Source organism: Leucoraja erinacea, chromosome 10 (genome assembly GCF_028641065.1).
Source record: "Leucoraja erinacea ecotype New England chromosome 10, Leri_hhj_1, whole genome shotgun sequence".
In the NCBI taxonomy this organism is placed as follows: Eukaryota; Metazoa; Chordata; class Chondrichthyes; order Rajiformes; family Rajidae; genus Leucoraja; species Leucoraja erinaceus.
This window is the reverse complement of record NC_073386.1, coordinates 30,872,891-30,899,537: the sequence shown is the minus strand read 5'-3', so window position 1 is coordinate 30,899,537 and position 26,647 is coordinate 30,872,891.

Here is a 26,647-nt window from a genome sequence, read left to right as displayed (position 1 = left end):
GAAATATTTGTGCTGCCCAAGCGTGTGTGAACACGTCGTGCAAGCATTTGGCGCCGCAGTCACTCCTGATGCTGAGCCCAGGATGTCGGTAGATTTGTTTAATTTAGAGGGTGCCTCTCGTGAACTGGAAACACTTATGGGGCCATTTCCTACCCAAAGACCATGCCTGTAAAATATGTAAACATGCTCATTCTACTCTCGGCTGTGATACCCGTGTAAATCCATCGCTTTCTGATTAAGTCTCTCTTCAGGCTGCCAGTATAATTCGATAAGACAAAGCCTTTTACTGGTAAACTGTTACTCACAAAGGCGTCGGGCTAATCGGAATCCTGCGCTTTTCTCAAGGGCTGTGAAACAGCTGTCATTAAAAGTCACTGCCCCAGGCTGTGGCCTACGCTTTGAAATGTGACCAGGTGGCTTCTCGTAATCTGCTGGTTGTGTGCCAGGTCGGGTGAATCAGATAAAATGATACCTTAAGCAGCAAGAGGTCCCAAAATAGTTCTACGGATAAAATGTGGGCCTAAGTGTTTGGCATTGCCAATAATGGCCCATGGGTTGATTCAGCAGTTAATATTTCATGTCATCATCATGAGGGCCAAAATCAACATGTCTGAAGAAATATCTAGCTGGCAAAATGAATGACTTGAGCTGCTAATTTCTGTTAAGAGAATGCTTTGCCTGATGAAGGACATTAACCCCCCCCCCCCCCCCCCCCCCCCCCCCCCCCCACCCCCCCCCCCCCCCCCCCCCCCCCCCCCCCCCCCCCCCCCCCCCCCCCCCCCCCCCCCCCCCCCACCCCCCCCCCCCCCCCCCCCCCCCCCCCCCCCCCCCCACATATTGATTACAACATTAAACAAATAATTGAAAGACATAGGAGACTACTGAGGCTCCATAAGGCACTGATCAGGCCGCAATTGGAGTACTGAGGAAGGATGTGCTGGCTCTGGAGAGGGTCCGGAGGAGATTTACAAGAATGATTCCAGGAATGAGTGGGTTATTATATGATGAGCGTTTGACAGCACTGGGCCTGTACTCGCTGGAGTTGAGAAGGTTGAGGGCGGACTTCATTGAAACTTACAGAATAATTAAAGGCAAAGATAGAGTGGATGTGGAAAGGATGTTTCCACTAGTGGGAGAGTTTAGGACCAGAGGTCATAGCCTCAGAATTAAAGGGCGCTCTTTAGAAAGGAAGTGAAGAGGAACTTCTTTAGCCAGAGGGTAGTTAATAGTAAGATTAAACGAGAATTTACCAGTTTGAAGTTTGATCGTTATTTTATGAGGAGTAACGTTGAGGGATTACGTGAAGAACCCTGCCAGGACGCATGCGTGTCATTCTTCAAAGCAGCGGTGTGAAATCACAGATAACTGTAATGACTAAACATAACAAGATTAGAGAAGAGATACCAGTTGAGTATATGATCAAGGGTGGGAGCGCAGGGCATGTAATCCCTCAACGTTAATCTTACTATTTTACTTCGGAGTCACGTGAGTGACTACGTGAAGATTTTAAAGCTCTGAGATTTCATGCCGTGGAAACGAGTCCATGCATCACATCTGCCTTGATTATGGGAAGAATAGTGTTAACATCGTTAGACATCAATACGATATTGAAAACCCAACGATAAATATATTAACACCAAATTATAGCCCCAATTTATGGGGTAAATTCTATTACAGAACTTAAAATTGTTTCTGCAAATGTTCCAGGTTTAATGACTGGTTTGTTATAAATCATTGGAAAGTTTTCTCCATTGACCATCCTGCTGTCTTGAGGATTTGGTCCATAGGAACATCCAACTTCATAGCTGCCGATGTAGCGGCAGCCCTGGTGGAGTAAGATTTAAAATGCTAGTGTCTACTCCAGCCTTATTAGGACCTGTTTTAGCCATCTAGAGATGGTCTGGACTGTCACTGTTTTGAGTGGCTGTTTGTAGCTGATTAAAAGTGACATTCCTTTCCCTCTGATGATCTTAGTATACTCCATATATAATAGTAAGTGTGTTACAATACAGAGACGATCATCTGTTGGGTATGCCCTGAATTCTGTTTTTAGGCCTGCTGACCCCTGTCAGTTTTCTGTTTGACTAATTCATTGATGTGAAAAGTTAAATTTCCAGGTGAAATAGTCATGTTGGCCAGCCTTAGGTTCTGCAGTGACTGGACCCTTTGTGCCGTGACCAAGGCCATCAGCATGACTGTTTTCATAGTCAGTTTCTGTAGGGACAGAGCTGTAGCTGGAGACCAGTTTCTTAACATGGTCAGTACAATGCTCACATCCCATATTTGGGAGTACCTGGTTCTGGGGGGATTAACATTAAAATGCCCCTCATGAGTTTGGTTACCAGGGTGTGTCCCAACAGAATGCCGCTCTGTTCTTTGCCACAGGTATGTTGACAGAACACTTCTGGCGCAGTTGATGGCACTACGACTGAGCCTCTCATCGTAATGGAGGCTTGCCAGGACTTCCAGAACAGACGGGATGTTCATAGATCTGTGGGTGATCTTTCCTTTGTTACCGGATGGACCAGTAAATTAGGTCTATGATGGATGGTGATGCATGGTTCTAATACCATGTCTAGTATCACCGGGAACCATGGTTGAGTAGGCCAATCGGGTACTATCAAAATACCAGACGCAGAGTCTTGCTGTATTTTCCCTAATACCCGACTGATGAGGCAGAAAGGAGGGAATGCATAAATAAACAATTTCCCCCAATGCAGCGAAAATGCATCTGTTGCCGCTGCCCCAGGTCTGGTTCCCATGAAACATAATTTGATAACTGGTGAATGAGCCTGGATGCGAAAAGATCGATATCTGGTGTTCCATACCATGTTTTAATTTCAGCAAATACATTTTTATCCAACATCCATTCAGTGTTTTCATTGAATTTGCGTGACCTGGTGTCTGCCACTAAATTTAGTTTACCTGGTAAGTAGGTAGCTGATATCCATATATCTCTCTGGATACACCATTGCCAAATTGTGTTGGCCAGATTGTCACATGATGTCAATTTGTTTCCACCCATATGGTTGATATATGCTACCACGGTGGTGTTGTCAATTTGTAGTCTAACATGCTGGTGATTTAACCCAGAACAATATGACTTAAGGCAATGGAATGCACTTAACATTTCCAGGTAGTTTATGCCCAGTGTTTGTAATAATGATGCCTCCTGTGCATTCCATCTCCCTCCACAGCTGGATATGGAATTGGTAGCACCCTAACCAAGTGCACTGGCATCAGTTTGTAGTACCATAGACGGGTTGCTGATAATTATTGGATTGGAACAATACCTGACGTTATGTTCCCACCATTTTAGTTCCATTATGGCCTCTGTTGGTAGCTTCATTGGTCTGTCAAAATGGCCACCATTAATTTTGAGTGCTCTTATTTTTGCTCTCTGTAAATTTTGATAGTGTAAAGGTCCGAATTGTGTGGCTGGAAATGCAGCCACTATCTTCCCAATTATTCTAGCTACCAGTCTAATGGATGGTTTGGTGATGTCAATGATTTCGCTACAAGCCTCTATTAAGGCTGTAACCTTTTCTTTCGGCAAAGTCACTGACATGAGAACTGAGTTAATGGTGAACCCCACATAATCCATTTTTGTTGAAGGCGTTAATTTAGACTGAACTGGATGGATGATAAACCCCAGTTTTCCAAACAATTGTTTTGTGGCTGTTACCGCTTGTTTAGCCAATTCCAAAGTTTTGCCAACAATAAGTTTCTAGATATGCCATTACCATGTGTTTTTGTTTCCGCAGTAACGCTAGGGCTGGTTTCAAATTTTTGTGAACAGTCTGGGGCTGATGTTAGGTAGTGCCCTGTATTGCCAGGGCTGACCCATCTAGTTGAATTTTAAATAACATCTGTGGTCACCTCTTGTGGGTACTGTATAGTAAGCATCTTTTAAATCGATGCTTGCCATGTAGTAGCCTTCGGAAATCAATAGCTTAGCAGTAACAAAGGTTTCCATCTTGAAATGAATATATTGTACAAAGGTATTCAAAGTAGTTAAATCGATGATGATGCGGCAACCACCATCTTTCTTGTTTTTTATAAAGATGTTGGACACAAATTCCTGTGATTCGTGTTGGGTTTTCTCAATTACTACTTTTTTATATAGCCGCTGTTATTCAGCATGTGCTTTAGATTTTTCTATGCCTGCGAGCACGGACATTCGGTTCGGTACATGCTGAACTGGTGGGTTATGTTTTTTTATAAATTCTATGGTATAACCCTGGATACTGCTTAGAATATAAGTGTCGGTAGTTAATTTATTCCATGCATCCAAATAATATTGTAATCTCCCACCAACTTCCATGCTCCCTTTAATTCTTAAGGAACCAGACCCACCTACCTCCATGGTTACCCGTGGTAGGTATGTTACTTCTTCGGCATCCTCCATGGACGTTAAGGCGCCGTTGTCTGGGTCTGTAGTTGGGTTGGTGTTGAGGGCTTGCGCATTTTCCAGGAAGGTCGGTCTGGGCCATGGCCTAAAAAAGACCGATGTTGGGTGTTCCTGGTTTTGTGCTTTCTCCAGTTTGTCTTGGCCGACTGGTGGGCGTGTAGGGGTGATGTTTATGGCCGTAGTAGCTTTTGGATGCTGCTTTTATGAGCCCCAGGGTTTTCGCCTATTCGTCAAGTTTTTTGAATTGTTTTGATAAATCCCCTCCAAATAGTAGTATTGATGGTTTGGAGGTTCCAGGTTTGCAGAGGCCTGCAAATTTGGGGTCTAAAGCCGGTTGGATAGCACTTTTCCTAATATTGTTTAACTCGTATTGTGAGTTGCAGAGTAAAGCCAGTGCATCTTGGTGGTCTAGGGTCATGTTTTGCTCATTCAATGTGCGGGCAAAAGCCGTAATTCCTGCTGTTAGGACTTTTAGGACTTTCTGTATTTTTAAGTCCCTGGTTCTAATTGATGCCCCGACATGTTTCCAGATGCACTGATTGACACTGGGAACATTTAGCGACTTGCAACTCCCTGGTGGTAAGTGTCGTGCCGTGGTGTCCGATAATGCCTGTCCCTGTAGTTGGTTAAAAGACATGTAGTCAATGCTTACTGCTATTTTCGGCTCCAGGTTTAGGCCAGTTTGGTCGGGTTGGATAAACTGGGACACCATATCCAACATGTTTTCTTTCACCCCAGGCATACTAGGGGTATGTTGATCACTCCCCTCTTCAGGGTCAGCCCAGAATTGACCCTCCGTGCTCCCCTCTGATGAGGAAGAAACACTGTGCAGCCCCACAAGAGGTACTGCTGTGGGGCTTACTAACTGCCCACTGTGGCTAGCCTCCATCTCCCGGAGCCTGCCGCTTGGAGTATTTCCTCCAGCAGCCGCTCCAACTGGCTCTTATGCTCTCGGGCATAGGCCACTTGCGGCTGCTGCTGATCCTGCATCCGCTCCAACCGGCTCCAATGCTCATGGGCACTGGCCGTCGCGGCTACTTTTATTCCCCGCTCCCAGCCACTCCAACCGGCTCTAATGTGCACGGGCACTGGCCGCTCGTGGCTGCTCTTGTTCCCCGCTCCCAGCCGCTCCAACCGGCCCCAATGCTCACGGGCACTGACCATCGCGGCTGCTCTTGTTCCCCGCTCCCAGCCGCTCCAACCGGCTCTAATGTGCACGGGCACTGGCCGCTCGCGGCTGCTCCTGAAGCCGCTCCAACCGGCCCCAATGATCACGGGCACTGGCCGCTCGTGGCTATTCAGAGTCGGACTCATCGGAGTCAACGACTCTGTTAGTTTTTTGCTTTGCGCTACCGCCCAGCCGTGGCCGGTGCGGGAGGGAAGTCGGGCACAGCTGTTCCCATTTCGGGAGATTGACGTGCCGTTGGCTGCTGCTGCCGGCTGCCCGCAACTCCGCGGTTCTCCCCCGCCAGCTTTCTCGCAGCCTTCGTGGATCTGGTCCATGTCTCCACCTGTAAGGTAAGTGGAAGGAACGCAGAGTCTCCTTACCTGCTGTTCCCGGCTTTCAAATTCTGCCGCTAAGGGAATGTCGTTCCCCCTGCTGTGACTCGTTGCAATGCGTGTAGCGATATGACACGCATGCGTCCTGGCGGGGTTCTTCACGTAGTCACTCACGTGATTCCGAAGTAAAATCTGTGGAACTCATTGCCACAGAGGTCTATGGAGGCCAAATCAGTGGATATTTTTAAGGCAGGGATTGTCAAATTCTTGATTAGAATAGAAACATATAAAATTATAAAAGGACTGGACAAGCTAGAAGCAGGAAAAATGTTCCCAATGTTGGGCGAGTCCAGAACCAGGTGCCACAGTCTTAGAATAAAGGGGAGGTCATTTAAGGCTGAGGTGAGAAAAAACATTTTCACCCAGAGAGTTGTGAATTTGTGGAATTCCCTGCCACAGAGGGAGTGGAGGCCAAATTACCGGATGGATTTAAGAGAGAGTTAGATAGAGCTCTAGGGTCTAGTGGAATCAAGGGATATGGGGAGAAGGCAGGCACAGGTTATTGATTGGGGCCAATCAGCCATGATCACAATGAATGGCGGTGCTGGCTCGAAGGGCCGAATGGCCTCCTCCTGCACCTACTTTCTATGTCTATGCCTATGTCTAAGCCTAGAACACGTGTCAAGGGTAATGGGGAGAAGGCAGTAAAATGGGATTATGAGACAGAGATCAGACATGATTGAATGGCCGAATAGACTCGATGGGCCGAATGGCCTAATTCTACTCCTATAATGTGAGCTTGTGAAATTGTGAACAACTGATCCTGAATTCTGACTAAAAAACAAACTGTTGGATGAACTCAATGGACCTGTTGAGGGAAATGGTCAGGTCCTTTTTACAGACTGAAAAACTCAAGTGTTACCCACGTCCTCCTCAAATATCAGCCTGCTCAGAACTCACCCGCCCACATCCAGTCTCAATCATCCATTATCCCATTTTTAGCACTTACATTGGCTTCCTGTCTTTTAATACACTGGCTTATAATTTGCTGCAAAAATAGCAATCTTAAGGGTGTCTCCTACTGTAAATGGGATGAGTGTTGCTGGCTGGGGCTGCCAGTTTTCATCAGAACTGTCACCATTAAGCCAACAAAATCTTAGGAAGTTCTGCACCGTGTCTGAGCACTGTGATCTTGTCTCCAAATTCCTGTGCAGAGGAGCCCATGAGATTGATCGCCTCAAACCGGCCCTGGTTAATGCAATGCCGAATCTGGGAACTTGCTTGAGAGAGTGTGCAGGGCTTTGGTTTAATAATTCATCTAAAAGTCAACACAACCGAGTGTGCTGCACTAGAGTGTCAGCTTGAAGGGACCAAATCTACGATCTAATGGTCATCTTGAGGTCAAATATTACAGCAAAGCCAAGAGTGGATTAATATTGTATTGCAGCCAAGGAGACCAGTGGAGTGGGGGGGGGGGTGGGGGGGGGGGGGGGGGGGGGGGGGGGGGGGGGGGGGGGGGGGGGGGGGGGGGGGGGGGGGGGGGGGGGGGGGGGGGGGGGGGGGGGCATTGGACATTGGACTTTGTCATAGTGATTAGAGACAATGGTTGTGGTCTTTCTGGTATCTGACAAGAACATTTTGACATCCGATGCTGGATGTCAGACAAGCAGAGGCAGCTGGGGAGAGCTGAATATTATCATTGTGTCATTTTCAATTGCTTCATCAATGACCTTCCTGCAATTGTAAAGTCATAAGTATGGATGTTTGTCATTAATTCTACTATGTTCAGCACTATTTGCGATTCCTAAGATAATGATTCAGTCCATATCTAAATGCAGCAAGACCTGGACAATATCCAGGCCTGGACTGATTTGAGATGTTTGCCCCATGCAGGCAACAGGCAATGACACTATCCAACAAGGGAAAAAACAGCTAACGTCCCTGACATTCAATGGCATCACTATTGCTGATTCCTCCACTATTAAAATCCTGAGAGTTGTCATTGACTAGAAACTGAACTGGCCTTATACAGGTTGATGAGGGCGGGGGTCATAGCCGCTGTCAATATAGATTTCAGTAAGGCCTTTGATAAGTTTCTGTATGGCAGGTTGCTCTAGTTTATGAACTACTTTGAGTCACACAACAATGTACTAATTACAAGCTATAAAGTTCAGCAGTGCACCTGGACAGCACAGTCGGTGATAATATAATGGAAGGGTACAAGATGGAAACGCTTACTGACTTAACATTAACAAAGGCAGTTATCACTGTGGTGTTAAGTTTGAGACCAGTAATCCAATGATGCCATCAGCACTTTATACATGTGTTTGGAGAAAACAATGATCAGCTTTGACTGGAACATATTCTGTGCAACAGTTTTGAGATGAAAATGTTTAAATAAAAGGAATCTGTGTGGAAGAAAACCTGTGCTTCTGTCCAGCAGTGCTTTCGATGTTCCATAAAGATGACAAAAGGTTGGGTTACAAAAGTTGATAGAAGACTTGGAAGTTTGAGGATCTGCCATTACTCACACAATGTCAGTCTATCGGATTAATGATATTACATTAATTTAAGGCTGCTTGTTATGTTGGGTTAGCCTGGACAAAAGAGAGACTAAAAATAAAATATTATGTAATTCCTTAATGTTGATTCTTCTTGTGAAACAAAGTCATTTTTGCACTCAGCAAAGCACTTTGCATTTTCTAATTATTGATGAACAGTGTTTAAAGTTTAAAACTATCGACAAGTAAATTTACTCAAAAAGAATTGTTTGGCGTCTTTGAAAGTTGAACTATTGTATAGTGATCTTAAACCCTAATGAGCCTGTCCGACTTGGGCGTCATTTGCGTGTAATTTATGCTACATCAGTTACGCGTCATGACGCACACGTCGTGCCGTGCACGTGATGCGCGCATGGTGCGTGATGACGTAGGCACTACCGCGCGGCCGTGCGCAGCGCCCCAATAGTTTGGGATGTACAAAATCTTTGCGCGCCATCTGCGTGACGTGCAAATGACGCCCAAGTGGGACAGGCCCTTAAGTACCCTGAGAAATGACAGTGGTCTCATAGAGCTGTACAGCACATAAACAGGCCCTTTGGTCCATACCTATAAGAACTTTATAAATATCATTATAAATACATTTATTGGAACAAGTGAAAAACAGGCCTTTTCATCTTTTCTAGTAACATTTTTCACAGCTAACCATTCAGAATAATTTTCTTTGATGTGGTACCTTTGACAGTGGTATTGAAGAGAGCAATGTACAAAAATGATGTGGTGCATGATCATATCAAAGAACCTAGATATTCACTGAAAAACAGCAGTATCATGTGGCAGATCAGAACATAGTCTCAGTTGAACAGATCTCAAATGCTTTCCTGTTGCCTTCATGATTTACCCATTTAGTGTCCTTTTTATTTTTCTCTCACATCTCTCTCTCTTCTTTGTAAGTGGGCGGAAGTTGATGGAATAGGGTTCTGTTGTGGGTGGATGCACTGATGATGTTTCCAAGCCTTCTGAGAGAACTGCAGTGGAAATCAGCCCAAGTGGCTCCCTCCCTACCTTCTCTCTTTCTTACTCATGCTTTCCCACCACCCCCTTGCTCTCAGCAGTTCTCCAACCTCTTCGCCTTTCCATGACCCATTACATTTCTTTAATGATTGGAGCAGAATTAGACCATTCGGCCCATCCTGTCTACTTCGCCATTTAATCATGGCATATCGACATCTCCCTCCTAACCCTATTCTCCTGCCTTCTCCCCATAACCCGACACCCATACTAATCAAGAATCTATCTATCTCTGCCTTAAAAAAATATCCATTGACAACCTCCACAGCCTTCTGCGGCAACGAATTCCACAGATTCACCACCCTCCGACTAAAGAAATTCCTCCTCATCTCCTTCTTAAAAAAACTTCCTTTAATTCTGAGGCTATGACCTCTGGTCCGAGACTCTTCCACTAGTGGAAACATCCTCTCCACATCCACTCTATCCAGGCCTTTCACTATTCGGTAAAGTTTCAATTTCCTATCACCCCCTCATCTTTATCACTATCCTACCTCTTCCTTTTTAAGCAACTTATTCAATACCACTCACCTTACTTTCTTCATCAGCCTCATCCGATAAAACTCTTGCAGTTCCCGTTTCAAACTTGGTCCCCTCGAGGATGGGTTTGATATAGCCTCCAACATAACAGCTATATCAGTATAGAAAGTCATTCATATCAAATATTCACAGATGCATAAACAAACAAAAAGAGATGGTAAGCCATAACCCATTAGGAGTAAAATAGCTCAGTAAAATTGATGGTAGTTGAAGGTAGTTCGTAAAAGACGATAGGGAATCAGAGAGATGAAGGTTTATCATAAGAACTCAAGAGAATGTGCCTTAGAAAACCTGTTGGAGACATGAATGATGGGTGGAGAGAGGGTGAAAGTTGCAGAGGGAAGATGAGGAAGAGGATCTCTGGAGATCCTGAAGTCTTGCAATGACAAAGGATGGATAAGAATTGTGGCAACAGGTAAATTAATGGAAGTGAGTGAGGTTGCAGAAGAAGTATGTTTTGCCCTTACTCAAATAATATGTTGACATTGAGGTATGATTAGAGTCAATAATAGGAGAGGAGGTGAGCATTGTAGATAACATTGATGGTCACATTCAATAGCTTAGTACTAAGTTTAATTTGTGACTTGGCATGATTAGATACTGATAAACAATCCAATAATACTCAAATAACAAGGGAAGCAAGTGATATTGTGGAGAACAATCATCTGATATTATGGTAGAGTGGGATTCATGGTGAATTCTCAGTTCCCACTTACTCCTCTAAAAATTGAACCTTTTGCTTTTTTTTCTCCCAAAGGATTACTGCCTTTCTTTGCCGATTATACTTTTTGTGGTCTCAACCTTCTCTTTAATTTTTGTTCAATTTACCCATTTTGCCATCAATGCCTGGAACTGTTTTGAAGCAGTCATTACTCAATACTGACAGATGAAGTCAGAGGCTATATTATAGACTGGAATTCTGTGCCAATTTAAGTACAGGGGATCTCTATTATCCTTTATGAACAAAGTAAAAATATTCCGTTATATTTATTCATTGATTTTCAGAACTATTGAATCATGACAATACTTCAATAGTACGCTATTGTATCATGTACCAAAACACAATGAAATGCTTTGTTTTGCAAACAATCAAGTAAAACATACTCCACATAAGCACAATCATACATAAGTACAAGAGTGCAACAATTGTAGTGGGAAAAATAGTAGATTGCTTCTGAGGCAATACATGGAGATTCTCCACATTTCTGTTGACATCTTGTACCTTTCAAGTATCAAGTTCTGAAAAATAATGAAAAGTAAGAGAAAGAGTGCAAATTGCAACAAGGACATGGTGTGTTCAAGAGTAGTCGGCATAGATTTGTTAAAGCAGGATTTTTTGAGAAAGTAATAGGAGTGTTGAAAAGGGTAATGTATTTAATTTACATGAACATGAGCAAGGTTATTGACAAGGTCCCACATGCCAGGCAATGTGGCGCTGGATTCCACAGTTATCTCGGTGGCAGGAGGCAATGATGATGGTCAATGTTTTTTTTGATAATTGGATGGCTGATACAATTGGGCTTCCACAGGACGGTATTAGTTTCAGAAAATCATACAGGGCAGAAGCAGGCCCTTCCGCCATTGTGCGCATGCTGATAATAAAGAAGAAAATCCTTCTTCACTCGTCACATTTACTGGCATTTGCTCTTTAACCTTCTCTGCCTGGCGATTCAACAATTCATCCAGATATTTAATTAGTTAGCTACTGTAGTTAGTGAGAGATGCTGGACTTGGGTTAAAAGAAAAGGCTGGCAGTGAGAGAACATTTAGGAGGCAGCAATCGTAATTCATTTGGACATAACACAGTTATGAAAAAGGACAAAAATAGACTAGAAGTAAGCATTAAAATTGGGCTGAGATAACTTTGCAAAATGAACTGGAAACAACTATTGAAGATAAGCCATAAGAAGCATCCAGGATGGGGATGATGAATTCAACCACTTTATAATTGAATGCTAATGACAGAGAGATCTTGGAATGTATCTCTACAGATCCTTGGAGATAACTAGACACTTAAATAAAGTGGTCAAAATAATTAATAAAATAATGCATAAAATGTCCTTTAATGCCTGAGGTATAGAATACAAAATCAGAGAGATCATGCTGGAACTGTATAACACTAGAGTACAGGGTAGCAGGGTGGCACAGCAGTAGAGTTGTTGCCTTACAGCGCCAGAGACCCAAGTTCAATCCTGACTATGGGTGCTTGTCTGCACAGAGTTTGTACATTCTCCCTGTGACCGCATGGGTTTTCTCTGGGATCTCCAGTTTCCTCCCACACTTCAAAGACATACAGTTTTTTAAGTTAATTGGCTTGGTATAATTGTAAATTGTCCCTAGTGTGTGCAATATTGCGTTAGTGTGCAGGGATTGCTGGTCTGCATGTACTCGATGGGCTGAAGGGCTTGTTTCCGTATTGTATCTCTAAACTTAACTACTGTCAGATAGTATAATCTCAATAATATTCTTTCACTGTTAAACAGAGACTTTAGAGTTTTGATAATAATGAGACCAAAGTTACTGGTTCAAACTCTTCTGCACATTTTACATTTTTGACTTAACATCTACTGGGCAACTTGTACTGTGCTTGGATGAAGTGCAAAAATAATGGAAACAATATTAGGTGTAGCTAGGTGTGTCATCTTTACTGTAAGAGATCACAAAAATATCAGGTACTCTTAAAGATTTTTCAATGAAACGTGTATCCAAATACCAAATTTAGGAAGTACTATATGGTGAGTTATTGTTTAATTCTATTCTGAAATCCCAGTCCAGTGCAATAACCACACAGCTAGTTAGTGGTTTGGCTACCATAAAAAGCTCTGTTCCTCATTGTGAATGTTTGTTTTGTTTCCAGCTGATTTATTATTTTACTGATGTCTACTGATGCCTTTGGTCTGCTGTTGCACTAAGCGTCCAGCTTAACTTCTCTAAATTACTTTCTAAATCCGAGGCATTATGCTTGCATCACTCAAAAGGCTCCTAATAGTGAGCATAACCCAATTTGAAAAGTGACTTTCAAAAAAATTGCAAAGACTGGAATAAGTTACAATTTTAATAGATTTGAGCAATGTATTTTAAAATCGTGGTAACAACATTAAATTTACACTAATTGGACTTTCAACCATTCAAAGTTATGAAGAACCCACAGGAATCAAGAAGTTCAGAGATAAATTGGCTCTCCCTTAGTCACAATAGAGCTAATGTACTTTTTTCAAATGAGTCAACAGCACTGGAAATTGCTGGGGAGATGATTTAGTCTGAGCAGTACTTCCAACTAAATAATAAACATGTTTACAATCTTGTTGTAAGTTATTCAGTGAGAGAAATCCTCCTGCTCTGTACTCATTATCTGCTGTGAATATTCTTGTTCCAAGCCACTCAAGCCGTGGTATTATGTTATCTGTATTTTTCGCGTTTTTCTAGGTTCAATTACTTTACCAGCTGGCCAAGGCACTCTGTGTACTTTCAAGTCCTTTGGTCATGGGCGCTCTGTTCCTTGAAATTAAGCTTCTCTTAACCTTTCAAACAACTCTGATATGTGGAAAATTTCCTTGGTCTAAATCAACAGTTTGCACTTTCTGCAAAGCAGTTCACAGTGGTTTGTTTGCATCTGCTTGCAGATGTGGTGGAGGTTTGAGATGTTCAATTTAATTTAGAGATACAACGTAGAAACAGGCCCTTTGGCCCACCAAGTCTGTGTCAACCGACGGTCACCCATACACTAGTTCCATGTTATCCCAGTTTCGCATCTACGCACTAGGGGCAATTTACAGAACAAATTAACCCACAAACCTGCATGTCTTTGGGATGTTGGGGGGAAACTGGAGTACATTGAGAAAATGTACAAACCCCATAAAGTTAACACCGATAGTTAGGATTGAACCCGGGTCTCTGGCGCTGTAAGGTAGCAAGTTTACTGCTGTGCCACTGTGCTGCCCAAAATAGTTTGTACAAGGGTTGTGAGCGCAGATGTCCTAAACCTTTATAGAGCTGATGCCATTGCATTCCAACTGCTGGAACCCTCGGGAACACAAAAATATCTCCAGTTTTCCAACAATTACAAAAAGCTGCCCACTGAACCTGCCCCAGACTAGATCAAATGCAAGATCTGTTATTCCATTTATCTGAATGGAGAAGACTGGCTGAAAAGGAAGAGGGATAAGTTAAAGATAATCTACATTTTTTTATTTAATTGTGTGAAATAAAATTTATTTAATTGCTTTTAATGTTTCCATTAAAGTAAATAGTTTAAAAAACATTTTAAAGCATGTTTAATTTTTTATGGTTCTTTGTTTGTTAATAAATGCCAGAGTTAAGCTTCTGGTAACTTTTGCAGTTAATTTAGTTTGGGGTGTAGCTCCATTCTTAGGCCCCCCTCGGTCATGGCTGACCATGGGTGTCTCTAGGGTGTTATTCCTTATATGGAGGACGCCTGTGCGTGACTTTGTTTAATGTGGGGAGACTGGTGCACAGACAGCCAACCCAGTCCTTGACAGATCTGGGTTAGGATACAGTGGCATGGAGCCCAAGATGACTGGAGACCCTTTTCTGCTGCAGCCTTCATCCTGCATTCCTGTCACGCCCGGATGGCGTGACAGGAAGGGTTCTGAAGGAATGTGCAGACCAGCTCACCGAGGTCTTCACGAAAATCTTCAACCTGTCCCTGTCCAAATCCATCATCCCACCGTGCCTGAAGTCTGCCACAATCATCCCACTACCAAAAAAGCCTGTTATCAGCGGCCTTAACGACTACCGACCAGTCGCTCTCACACCAGTCATCATGAAGTGTTTCGAGAGGCTGGTCCAGCAGCACATCAAAGCCAGCCTCCCGCCCACCTTCGATCCACACCAGTTTGCCTACAGAGCAAATAGGTCAACTGAGGATGCCATCGCCACTGCTCTTCACACTGCACTGACCTACCTCGAACACAAGGGGAGCTATGTGAGGATGCTTTTCATTGACTTTAGCTCCGCTTTCAATACTATCATCCCCAGCAGACTGGTCACCAAACTCATGGATTTAGCACTCTCCCAACCCATCTGCCTCTGGATCAAGGACTTTCTGTCTAACCGCCCCCAGACCGTCAGACTGGGCCATCACCTCTCCACCCCCATCACACTCAGCACCGGCTCCCCACAGGGTTGTGTGTTGAGCCCACTCCTCTACGCCCTCTATACCCACGATTGTGCCCCCGCCCACTCCACCAACACCATCGTCAAGTTTGCGGACGACACGACTGTGGTTGGACGCATCTCAGGAGGAGATGAGACAGCCTACAGGGAGGAAGTCCAAAGACTGGCAGCGTGGTGTTCAGACAACAACCTCATCCTAAACACCACAAAAACAAAGGAAATTATCATAGACTTTCGTAAGAACAGTGCAGCCCTCAAACCCCTATTCATCAATGGGGACTGTGTGGAAAGGGTCTCAGACTTCAGATTCCTGGGCACACAAATTACGGAGGATCTCTCCTGGACTACAAACACCACCACAGCAGTCAAGAAGGCCCAGCAGCGACTCTACTTTCTGAGGATCCTCAGGAAAAACAACCTGGAGGAGAAGCTGCTGGTGTCCTTCTACCGCTGCTCCATCGAGAGTGTGCTGGCGTACTGTATAACCACATGGTATGCCAGCTGCTCTGCAGCGGACAGGAGAGCCCTTCAAAGGGTCATCAACACCGCACAAAAAATCACTGGCTGCCCACTGCCCTCCCTGAAGGACATCTTCAGCTCTCGCTGCCTTGGCAGGACAGCCAACATCCTAAAGGACACTTCCCACCCTGGACACAACCTGTTCCACCTGCTGCCCTCTGGCAGACGGTACAGGTCTTTCAAAACTCGCACAAACAGACTCAGAGACAGCTTCTACCCCATAGCCATACGTGAACTTAACAATGCAAAATAAGAAATAACACTCACATTCAACTGAATGGTTCTACCTTAGCTGCTATTGTAATTCATCTTTAATTTTAAATTTTTTTTTATTATATATATGTATTTTTACCTTATCTTATATATTTAAACTGCTCTTGTGAATCGCACCGTGGGATTGACTTTTAAATTTCGTTGTACCATGTGCAATGACAATAAAGAGATTCATTCATTCAACTGTTGTGATGCTCCACTAAAGTCAGCCATTATTTTCCGCCTGTTCCATTGTTGAGGTCTTGTTTGGATTGCTCTTTGTCAGAGACCTCCCTCTCGACCTTACTGCCATGGGTGGTCCCACCAGGGGCATAGCTCCAGATGGCGTCATTCTCAGGATCTCAGGTCCACACATACTTCTCCACCACGACAAGGTGACAATTGGCTTGTGATTATTTGTGATTACTGATGAAGTTGGAGTCAGCTTTGCTTAGGAGTGGTTGGTGTCGGTGCGCAAAATCAAGGTAAGTGCAGATGTAGTGGGGTTGCATTTTGCCAGATAATCCCAGAAAATCCCAGTCCTTTATCTTGGTGCCTTTGAGCAAATGGGGAAAATATTTGCTCTGGAGTTGTTGCGTAGATGATATTTGTTGTACATAACACAAAATACGTAACATATTTGTACATGCAATGGAAATAAAGGATCTTGGAAATTTACAGCACAGGGAAGGACCAATTTTGAAAGAGCAGAATAATTTAGAATCACACAACATCGAAGCAGGATCTTCAGTCCATCGGTGCAAAAAATTACATTAATCCTATGCTATTCCAATTTTACATTCCCTACTTTCCCACACTCAGCATTTTCCAACATCCCTGTAGTTTAGCCCATTTCAAGCACATCTAACTGCCTTTTCAAAGTTCATGTGATATTAATTTGACCTTTTCTTTTTTGAATCTCTCTGTTTGAATTGTTCAAATGGAGCACACTGCAGTGAAAGGCAATTCCAGTAAGTCCCCCCTGCAATGCCCTTTGCAGCCACTGCAGCATGGGTTAAGTGCAACTTATTGTCAAACCTCAAACAGGGAATAGTGCAGGAGGAGTGGACGAGCTGAGTGAAGGAGAGGGAAGCTTGAAGAAATAACAATGAGTATTTGTGTGTTGAAGAAGTAACATGCTAATACAAACATACAAACCTGAACTAGGAGCAGGAGTTGGCCACTCACGTCTTCAAGCCTGGTTATGACTACAGTCTTTTCATCTGAAAATAAACATTAGGGTGACTGGAGTTGGCCGTGAACCGAGGTTCTTGTAGTGTTTAGCAATTCAAACTGAAGAAGATCCTGGACTTCCTTGCGGATGATTGTAATGTAGAAATCTAGGACATCCTGACAAATTCAGGGAAGCCACCCCGTCAGTACACCATACATCTGGACTGGAGTCTACATGTAATCCAGCACTGAGCCCAGTTTTGGTGGGACTCCCATTTCTCTGAACAGAACTTGCCCCAGCTTTCAGACCGCATTCATTTCAGGGAAAATAGTTAGGGGGCCTAAGGGTTACCTTCTTGAAATTATTTACTTTTACTTAGTCTTTAATTATTTCAAAACATTTTGTATATATATTTAATTAACTTTATTGATCTGTTTTTAAAGTTGACTTATTCCAATTATAGCAGTTTGGGTCTGAATGTCAGAGGCAAGTAAGTAAGTAAGTAAGTAAGTGAGTAAGTGAGTAAGTGAGTAAGTGAGTAAGTGAGTAAGTGAGTAAGTGAGTAAGTGAGTAAGTGAGTAAGTGAGTAAGTAAGTAAGTAAGTTAGTTAGTTAGTTAGTTAGTTAGTTAGTTAGTTAGTTAGTTAGTTAGTTAGTTAGTTAGTTAGTTAGTTAGTTAGTTAGTTAGTTAGTTTATTGGCCAAGTATTCACATACAAGGAATTTGCCATGGTGCTCCCCCCACAAGTAACAACATGACATGCAGTGATAGTTACGAATGACTCAGAAAACACTAAACATTAATAATAATAAAACATTAATGATAAAAAACATTGATCAAGCATGGGAACCAACAAAATACCAGATCAAAGGGAGGCTACAGATTTTTGGCTGTTGAGTAGAGCAACTACTCGTGGATAAAAACTGTTTTTATGTCTGGCCGTGGCAGCTTTGACAATCCAGAGTCGCCTTCCAGAGGGAAGTGATTCAAAGAGTTTGTGGCCAGGGTGAGAGGGGTCAGAGATGATCTTGCCCGCTCGCTTCCTGGCCCTTGCAGTGTTCAGTTCATCAATGGAGGGAAGGTTGCAGCCAATAACCTTCTCTGCTGATCGGGCGATTCGCTGCAGCTTCCGGATGTCGTGCTTGGTGGCTGAGCCAAACCAGACCATGATGGAGAAGGTGAGAACAGACTCTACGATGGCCGTGTAGAATTGGACCATCATTGCCTGTGGCAGATTGTGCTTCCTCAGCTGCCGTAGGAAGTACATCCTCTGTTGTGCCTTTTTGACTGTGGAGTTGATGGTAGCCCCCCACTTAATGTCCTTGGAGATGATGGTTCCCAGGAACTTAAAAGACTACACAGATGTGACTGTGGTGTTCTTGATGGTGAATGGGGTGAAGGGAGGGAGAGCTCTCCTAAAGTCTACAATCAATTCCACTGTCTTAAGAGCATTGAGCTCCAGGTTGTTGCAATGGCACCTCCTGTGCCATTTCCTGTCTGTAGGCAGATTCCTCCCCATCTTGGATCTGTCCAATCAGGGTTGTGTTGTCCGCAAACTTGAGAAGATTGACAGAGGTGTCTGTGGAGGTGCAGTCATTGGTGTAGAGAGAGTAGAGGAGAGGAGAGGGTACGCAGCCTTGCGACGCTGCTATGCTGAGCTTTTGCGGGTCCGAGATGTGCTTTCCCAGCCTCACAAGCTGCTTCCTGTCTGTCAGGAAGCTGGTGATCCACTGACAGACATAGGCATAGCCAACTCGGAAAGTTTGGAGTGTAGTAGCTCTGGCTATAAAAAACGCTATAAAAATCATCATCTCATACTTTGCAGCTGTCAAAGGCTGTTCCCGAGCAAGGGTATTCACACCAAGCTACTGTAACCATGTTGCGTGGACATGTGGGAAGAGAGCCCAGGTACGTATGTTCGCAGATGGTGATTCCAGGCAGTGGAACAAAATCACCATGACCCTGTTAATTGGAGTAAATTTTATCTTTGAGTATTTGAGTCAGATGGAGCATTTTGAAATGACTGTCCAAATTGATGACATGCCCAAATCATCACCATGATTGATGTTCTACTACAAAAGTTCAAGAGTTCTCAAAGCATTTATATAATGGTATTTGGACACACTGATCTGTTTTGTAGTAAATGCCTACTATGTTCTGTGCGCTGAAGCAAAGCAAGAATGTCATTGTCCTATCGGGGACACATGACAATAAACTCACTTGAACACTTGAACTTGAATCTCGGTAGATGTGTGCTATTCACGGCACCAAGTGTATCATTGTTTAGTTGCACAGGTTTTCAGTAGTTCCCTTATCCTGCGGCCCAAGATGGTTCCTGTTTGGTGAAAAAATGATCTGCATGAGAAAGTCACTCAGAAATGTGTGTTAGCTGCTAAAATGCTAAATGCTGCCTAACAAATAGAGGAACTGAGAGTAAATGAGGGAGAAATGTGTCTATCTCAAGAAATGAGCTATGGCGGGATTATCCAGCACCTTCCCAAGTAATGTTGATAAATAAGCATATAGTAAATATTACAAATAGTTCAATTTCACCATTTGTTTTTCGAGTGGAGCTATCTTTGAAGCACGCAGGCAAATGCAGAGATTCAAATGCCGTCCATTTAGCTGCAAACTTAGCTGCAACTAAAATCTAAATCTATTGTCCTGTTTTTACTTTAAAGTTGTGCCAACCAAAGAGGCTTCCAACATGCCATATACATTACCTTACTCAAACATGTTGGGATAGAGGGTGGGCAGCTCGGATCCCTTCTCTGCAATTCTGCAATAGGCAGCTTGTGAGCACAGCGGTAGAGTTGCTGACTTACAGTGCCAGAGACCCAGGTTCGATCCTGACCGGGTGCTTTTCTGTACGGAGTTTGTACGTTCTCCCTGTGACCACATGGGTTTTCTCTGGGTGCTCGGGATTACTCTCACACTCTAAAGACACACTGGTTTGTAGGTTAATTGGCTTCAGTAAAGATTGTAAATTGTCCCTAGTGTGTATGCTAGTACTAGTGTATGGGATGATCACTGGTTGGTGTGGACTCAGTGGGCCAAAAGGCCTGTTTTTACATTGTAACTAAACTAAACTAAATTCAAATTTCTGTTAAATGAATACTACCTAGCTGGTTGCAAGAGAAAGTAATGTATTATGAGAAGCAAAAAATGAAAGGGAGAGGGTTCTATGGCAACAGCCTTTATATAAAATACCCTTGTGAACCTGATGAAGCATTGGGAAATCCTGCTGCATTGAAGATGTGTAGGAATAGGAATTCATTCACAGAATGCCCGCTATGCTAAACATTTATTTGCAAAATCCTCATGGAGCATGATTGATAATTATTGAGTAGGCAATAAAGTCCATAATTTTCCATCAGGACCCCCTGTACATTGGACACAACGATGCACTGTGTGATGAAATTTAATGGTGCATGAAGACACTGCTAGCGGCAGAGGCCAGTCATCTTTATAGCCTTGGTGAAAGACTCCAGGCCAAAGTAAACTTCCTTCCTCAAATCCTTGTGTTCTTCAAACGATTGCGAGAAAATAATTGGGATTTACAAAAATGTTGAAATAGGCCATGAAAACACAAACGTTTTGTCAAAATCCAGTTAAACTAATGCAATGAAGGACATTCCAGTGAGAATTTCTCTAATATACTTTGAAAAAAATAATACCATTTGACATAGAATGTGCAGTTGATTTCAAATGGGAAAACAGGAGATTCTGCCATGAAGCACTTTCTGTTTATTTTGACAACTTGCAGCTATTTTTGGGACAGCAGGAGAGGACTTTCACATCAAGTAGAAAAATCTTTGGTGTAAATAAAGTGGTGAATATACAGATTCATTCCTTGCCCAATTTTCCAGCTTATGCTAGCACATTAAGTGCTTATGGGACACAGCTGACCAGAAAAATAACCCGCTATCCATGTGTTTGATTAGGAGGAAGTGGTGCAGAAAATATCTCAAGAATAATAGACTTTTCAAAGCGATACACAGTTTGCAGGAAAAGAGAAACTCAATGTAAACAGAGAGTTCATTAGCATTACAATGTGTGAAATGGGATCAGGAGTGGGCTATTTAAGGGCCTGTCCCACTCGGGCGTCATTTGCGAGTCACGCAGGTGGCGAGCAAGGATTTTGAGAATCCCCAAATCCTGGGGCTCCGCTCGCTACTGCGTGTCACTGCCTACGCCACCACGCACCATGCGCACGTAATGCACGCCATGCGTGCGTGATGCGTAAATGATGTCGCGTAAATGACGCGCAAATGACGCCCAAGTGGGACAGTCCCTTTAGCCTCTTGTACCTGGTCTGCTGTTCAAAAAGATCATCTCATGTAATCTCCTGCCTGTTTCCCACAATCTTGCATCCCCTCTTTTTCAAAAATATGTTCCTTTCAGCTTTAAAAATATTAATGAGTTAGCAATGTTCTTTTCAGCTATGAAAATATTAATGTCAGCAACCACAGTCCCCTGAGGCAGAGAATTGCACAGATTCTGAGCCTTCTGAACTTACCTCAATTTGATCTTCAGTCCTCTTATCCTGAGTTCCAACCCACCATGGGAAATTTCTCATTGAATCCATCCCATCATGCCAACTGTCCAGATCACCATCCAGTAAAGAGTTAGTGTGTACATGAAACGATTTTCTGATTTTTTTAAGAAGCAACTGAATGACAGGGCTGCAGGTTTGAGTTTGTTCAATAAAGTTCCCAGACCTGAAAAAAAAACTCTTTCTCTTTCCACAGATGGTGCCTGACCTGCTGAGCGTTTGCAAAAGTTTCTGTTTTCATTTCAAATTTCCAACATCTACAGTTTTTTTTAGATTTTCATTGGTAGAAAGATACCTGCAATTGTACTTCACTCTTTATGATCTTGTGACATTGTTAACACATTCAATGTCTTATTAAATTCCTATGACGTATGGTCGCAGTTGTAACCTAGGATAAATTGGCAGACAACTTGCACACAGCAATCTCACAAATAGTGCTGCCATTGTGTTCAGTAACTCTGTTTCACTGATGCATATACTGTATATATATTTTCAAATGGTAGTAATAAAGTTGCTGTGTCCGCAACAAGTCTTCAGTAAATATGGGAACGTATGTTAATGAGATCACAAGGATTAGTGCTATTTCATTTAATATTTGCAAATAAATGTAAGTACCTGGAAGCATTTCTGGGATGGAGGAAAGGGCATCATCAGATTGTGCAACAAGCCTCCTTTATTAGGATAGAATGAATTTGTCTCTCAGCCTTCTATCCGCTGCTGTTACTGTTTATCTACCTTGCTGACTGCTCTTAACTATTCTTGGCCAACTTCTTGATATTCCTCTGAAACAATTCAGAGCAAGACCTTGTGAATCAGATCATATTAAGAAGATCATCTTAAGAAGATGATCTTGTAGACTTGTCCTCCCCCCTGATCTACATGGACCAGCGAGCTCCACTGGTAGGATGCAATTGTGCTGTTCTATGATTATGTGGGTAGTTCTGAGGCCTTCGTTATTATAATATTGTCATGAGGAAAATAAACAGGTGACAGAAACGGTGGTTCTGAAAGGCAGCATTGTTACCTCGCAACCACAAAAATGCTTGCATTAAACACTATGGACTTTGCACTACTAAGGTTGCAGTACATACTTTAGTATGCACTATCATTGTTCTTGTTTATCTACGATAACTAATAGGTTAATGTATATTAATTTGTTGTGTTGTTGCATTATGTCACTATAAAGCTGCAGCAAGTAAAAAACTTCATTGTTCTGGTCCCAGTGTAGAAAGGAACTGCAGATGCTGGCTTATACCGAAGATGGACACAAAGTGCTGGAATAACTCAGCAGGTCAGGTAGCATTTCTGGAGAAAAAGGATGGGTGAGGTTTCGGGTAGGGACCCTTCTTCAGAGGAAGGGTCCTGACACAAAACGCACACATGCTTTTTCTCCAGAGATGCTGCCTGATCTGCTGAGTTACTCCTGATAATTAAACTCTCTTGACTTTTGACTTGACCTCAGTAGAAGAAATTGTGAATGGTGGACTGCCTCAAAGCAGAAGCATTGTGGTATTTGACCGCCAAACACCAAGAGCGACCTGTGGTTCCCCAGAAGCCAGTTGAGCATTGAGTGACCAGAAGACTTAATGTCATTAATAGAACTCTCAAAGGAAGCATAAATAATCCACAATGTTGAAAGAAGTAGAGTAATCTGCTGAATGACATTTCCACCTCTTTATGCTTCTGCATATATGATTGTCCACTGTAGAGTCTCTCACATGGGGGAAAGAGATATACAGACTACCTCTGAAAAATAGCGACTCAAAATCTCTGTTCCTCCATTGGTCAATGTTGCTCCAGCCCCACTCTTGTCTGTTGTGCTTCTGTTTGGAGTCCCTGCATGAGTTGCCCAGGAATCCTCCTATTGTGGATTTGGAAGTTACATTTATTTATGGTAAACACAATACAGTTTTGAGGCTCCAAACATTATCATATCGGCACTGCCAATTGATAGCAGATAATGTGTCGGAAGGAATTAAATGCTGGTTTAAACTGAAGATAGACACAAAAAAGCTGGAGTAACTCAGTGGGTCAGGCAGCATCTCTGGAGAAAAATAATATGTGATGTTTCAGGTCGAGACCCTTCTAGCAGATAATGAGTGGGCCAACTGGAAGTCATAAAGGGACCACAGGAGATTGATTGCAATGGAGTCCATTTTGGAGGCAGAGAACAATGTTTGCGAGCATTATGGATTGGATCTGTCCAAGAGGAACACAAATAATCGTTCTTGGCCTTAGAACAATCCTCCAGTTCTTCCTGGTCTATCCACGTTGCCCAAAAACCATGTTAATGTTTTTTGCTCAGTTTGAAAATGGGGCCTCTAGAATTCTGCCCCCATTGTAGATCAACTTCTTGTTAAAGCTGGAACTGAATCACTGAAATAAAGTTAAGGGCCTGTCCCACGAACATGCGACTCCATGCGGCAAGCGCGACCTAATGTGGTCGCTTGAGCCCTATGGCCTCGTGGGGCCGGTCCCACTTCGATCGGCGGAGCCATATAGAGTTGTGTGGAGCTGGTCCCGACATCGCGCGGGGCTCCGAAAAAATGACCGTGTTCAAAAATTCTGCGGGGAAACGGCCTGCCGACCCGCAGCCGCCTTGACGCCATACGCTCCGCCTCGTCGGGCGTGCGCAGCGTCTCGACGCCGTACGCAACGTCTTGATGCCGTACGTCACGCGCGAACTTCGCTCGAACTTCACGTCACTCACTCGACCTCCGCGCGTCCCCGCTTCCGGTTTGGTCGCGCTCGTTGCATGCAGGCGCATGCTGGTGGGACCGGCCCTGTAAGGGGATCACTCGACCTCCGCGCGGCCCCCGCTTCCAGTTTGGTCGCGCTTGCCGCATGCAGATCGCATGCTCGTGGGGCAAGCCCTTTAGATGGCTCAAGTCACTGGAGAACCTTCAGGTACCAAGAGCAAGCTCTAATGGTACATTTTACACAAAGGCTGCCAAAAGATCAACTTCAAGATCATTTAATTCATCTGAAGAAGGCATGCTTGCCTTCATCGGTAAGGATTTTGAGTATATAAGTTGGGACATCATGCTGCAGCTGTACATTTAGTAAGGCCACATTTGGAGTATTGCATTATAATGTGACTATCACCCTGCTGGAGGAAGGATGTTATTAAGCTGGAAGGGGTGCAGAAAAGATTCACTAGAATGTTACTAGCTCGAATGTGCTGGCTCGAAGGGCCGAATGGCCTACTCCTGCACCAATTGTCTATTGAGGCTGAGGGCGCCATTATAGAGGCAAACAAAAGGGGAGCAGCGGTAGATTTGCCGCCTTACAGTGCTTGTGGCGCCGAAGGCCCAGGTTCAATGCCGACTGCGGGTGCTGTCTGTACAGAGTTTGTACGTTCTCCCCTTGACTGCGTGGGTTTTCTCCGAGATCTTTCCTCCCACACTCCAAAGACGTACAGGTTTGTAGGTTAATTGGCTTGGTTAAAGTGTAAAAAGAATTGTCCCTAGTGTGTGTAGGGTAGTGTTAGTGTGTGTGGATCGCTGGTCCCCGCGGATACTGAGGGCCGAAGGGTCTGTTTCCGCACTGTATCTCTAAAAAATGTTTTTGTTAAATCATAAAATCATAGCTAAGATTAGGGGAGTCGAAAATCAGAGGGCATCTATTTAAGGAAAGGGAATAGATTTCAGAGACCTGAGGACCAATTTCTTCATGCAGAATTTGTTTATGGACTGGACTGCCAGATAAATCTGTGGAAGCGTGCAGAATGGCAATGTTTAGCAAACATTTAAATAGGGACATGAATAGGAAAGATTTCGAACGATATGGGCCAAATGCAGCCACGGTGACTGACTCGCTCAGCTATAAAACCTGGTCGGCATGGACGTGTTGGGCCAAAGGGCCTGGTTCTTTCTTGGGAATACCACAACTCTCTGTCTATCTGCTCTCCACCATATAACCTGGATAGAACAGTCACACAGAACTGTGAAATAGTGCTTGCATTGACAGCTACAGGAAAGACAGTGAGCAGGGTGGAATTGTTCATCTGGCCTTGTTCACTACATTGGGCGAGATGGTGGTAACATATTCTGGTCTGTGTAGCCCAGTAGGAAGATATCCAACATCCCACTGCTATTTGCTTCAGCTAGACTACAACCTTTGTCTCACTTTTATCTTTTTGAAAGACATTCAATAAAGAAAAACATAATCTCCTGTAATTAGAAACTTTTCAGAATAAGGCACAAAAATACTTCTGGAACTTTATCAGATTTTTATAATTTTCTTTTTAATGTGAGAAAATTACGGATTGTAAATTGTTAAATATACAGATCCTTTTCATTTTCTTCCATGTTCCATGCTCACAGAATCTATATAGGAGAGGTGTGCTTTATTTTTTTTTAAAAAGACAAAGTGCTTGACTAACTCAGTGGCTCAGGCAGCATCTATGGAGAACATGGATAGCTGACGTTTTGGATCGTGAACCTTCTTCAATTTCTCGTGTCAGCATTTATTTTTTTATTTGTAAACATCAGTTTGGTGATTTGATACATTTTTAGACTGATTACCAGCAGGTTTGTTACGCACACAGTTGATATAAAGTGATTTGCATTTGACCACATTGTAGTTTTGTTTCAGTTCCTTTCCAGAAACTTTCAGCAGCAGCTATTTTAATCGGCACAACTTGTAAGCATCAGAACTGTAACAGTTGCTATGGAGTAACACACCAATAAACACAGCGGACCTCCAGAAACATCAGTCATCCATTCATTATTAACATTCTGTAATATTCCCCAGCAACATGTAGACCACTGTGGGTCCTGGCATTGGTTCTGACGTTCAGAGACCACTTGATTGGATTGTTTTGATTCCAATACAGCAGTGGCTACCCGAGTAGTCATAAAACACATGAATTGTCAAGTGACTGTAATTTACTTTGTAATGAAATGCAGCCTTCAAAATACAAGCGAAACCCACTAAACCATTCAGGATAATGTACTCAAAGTTTTTTCTAACTTGAAAGCTGTAGTGTAGACC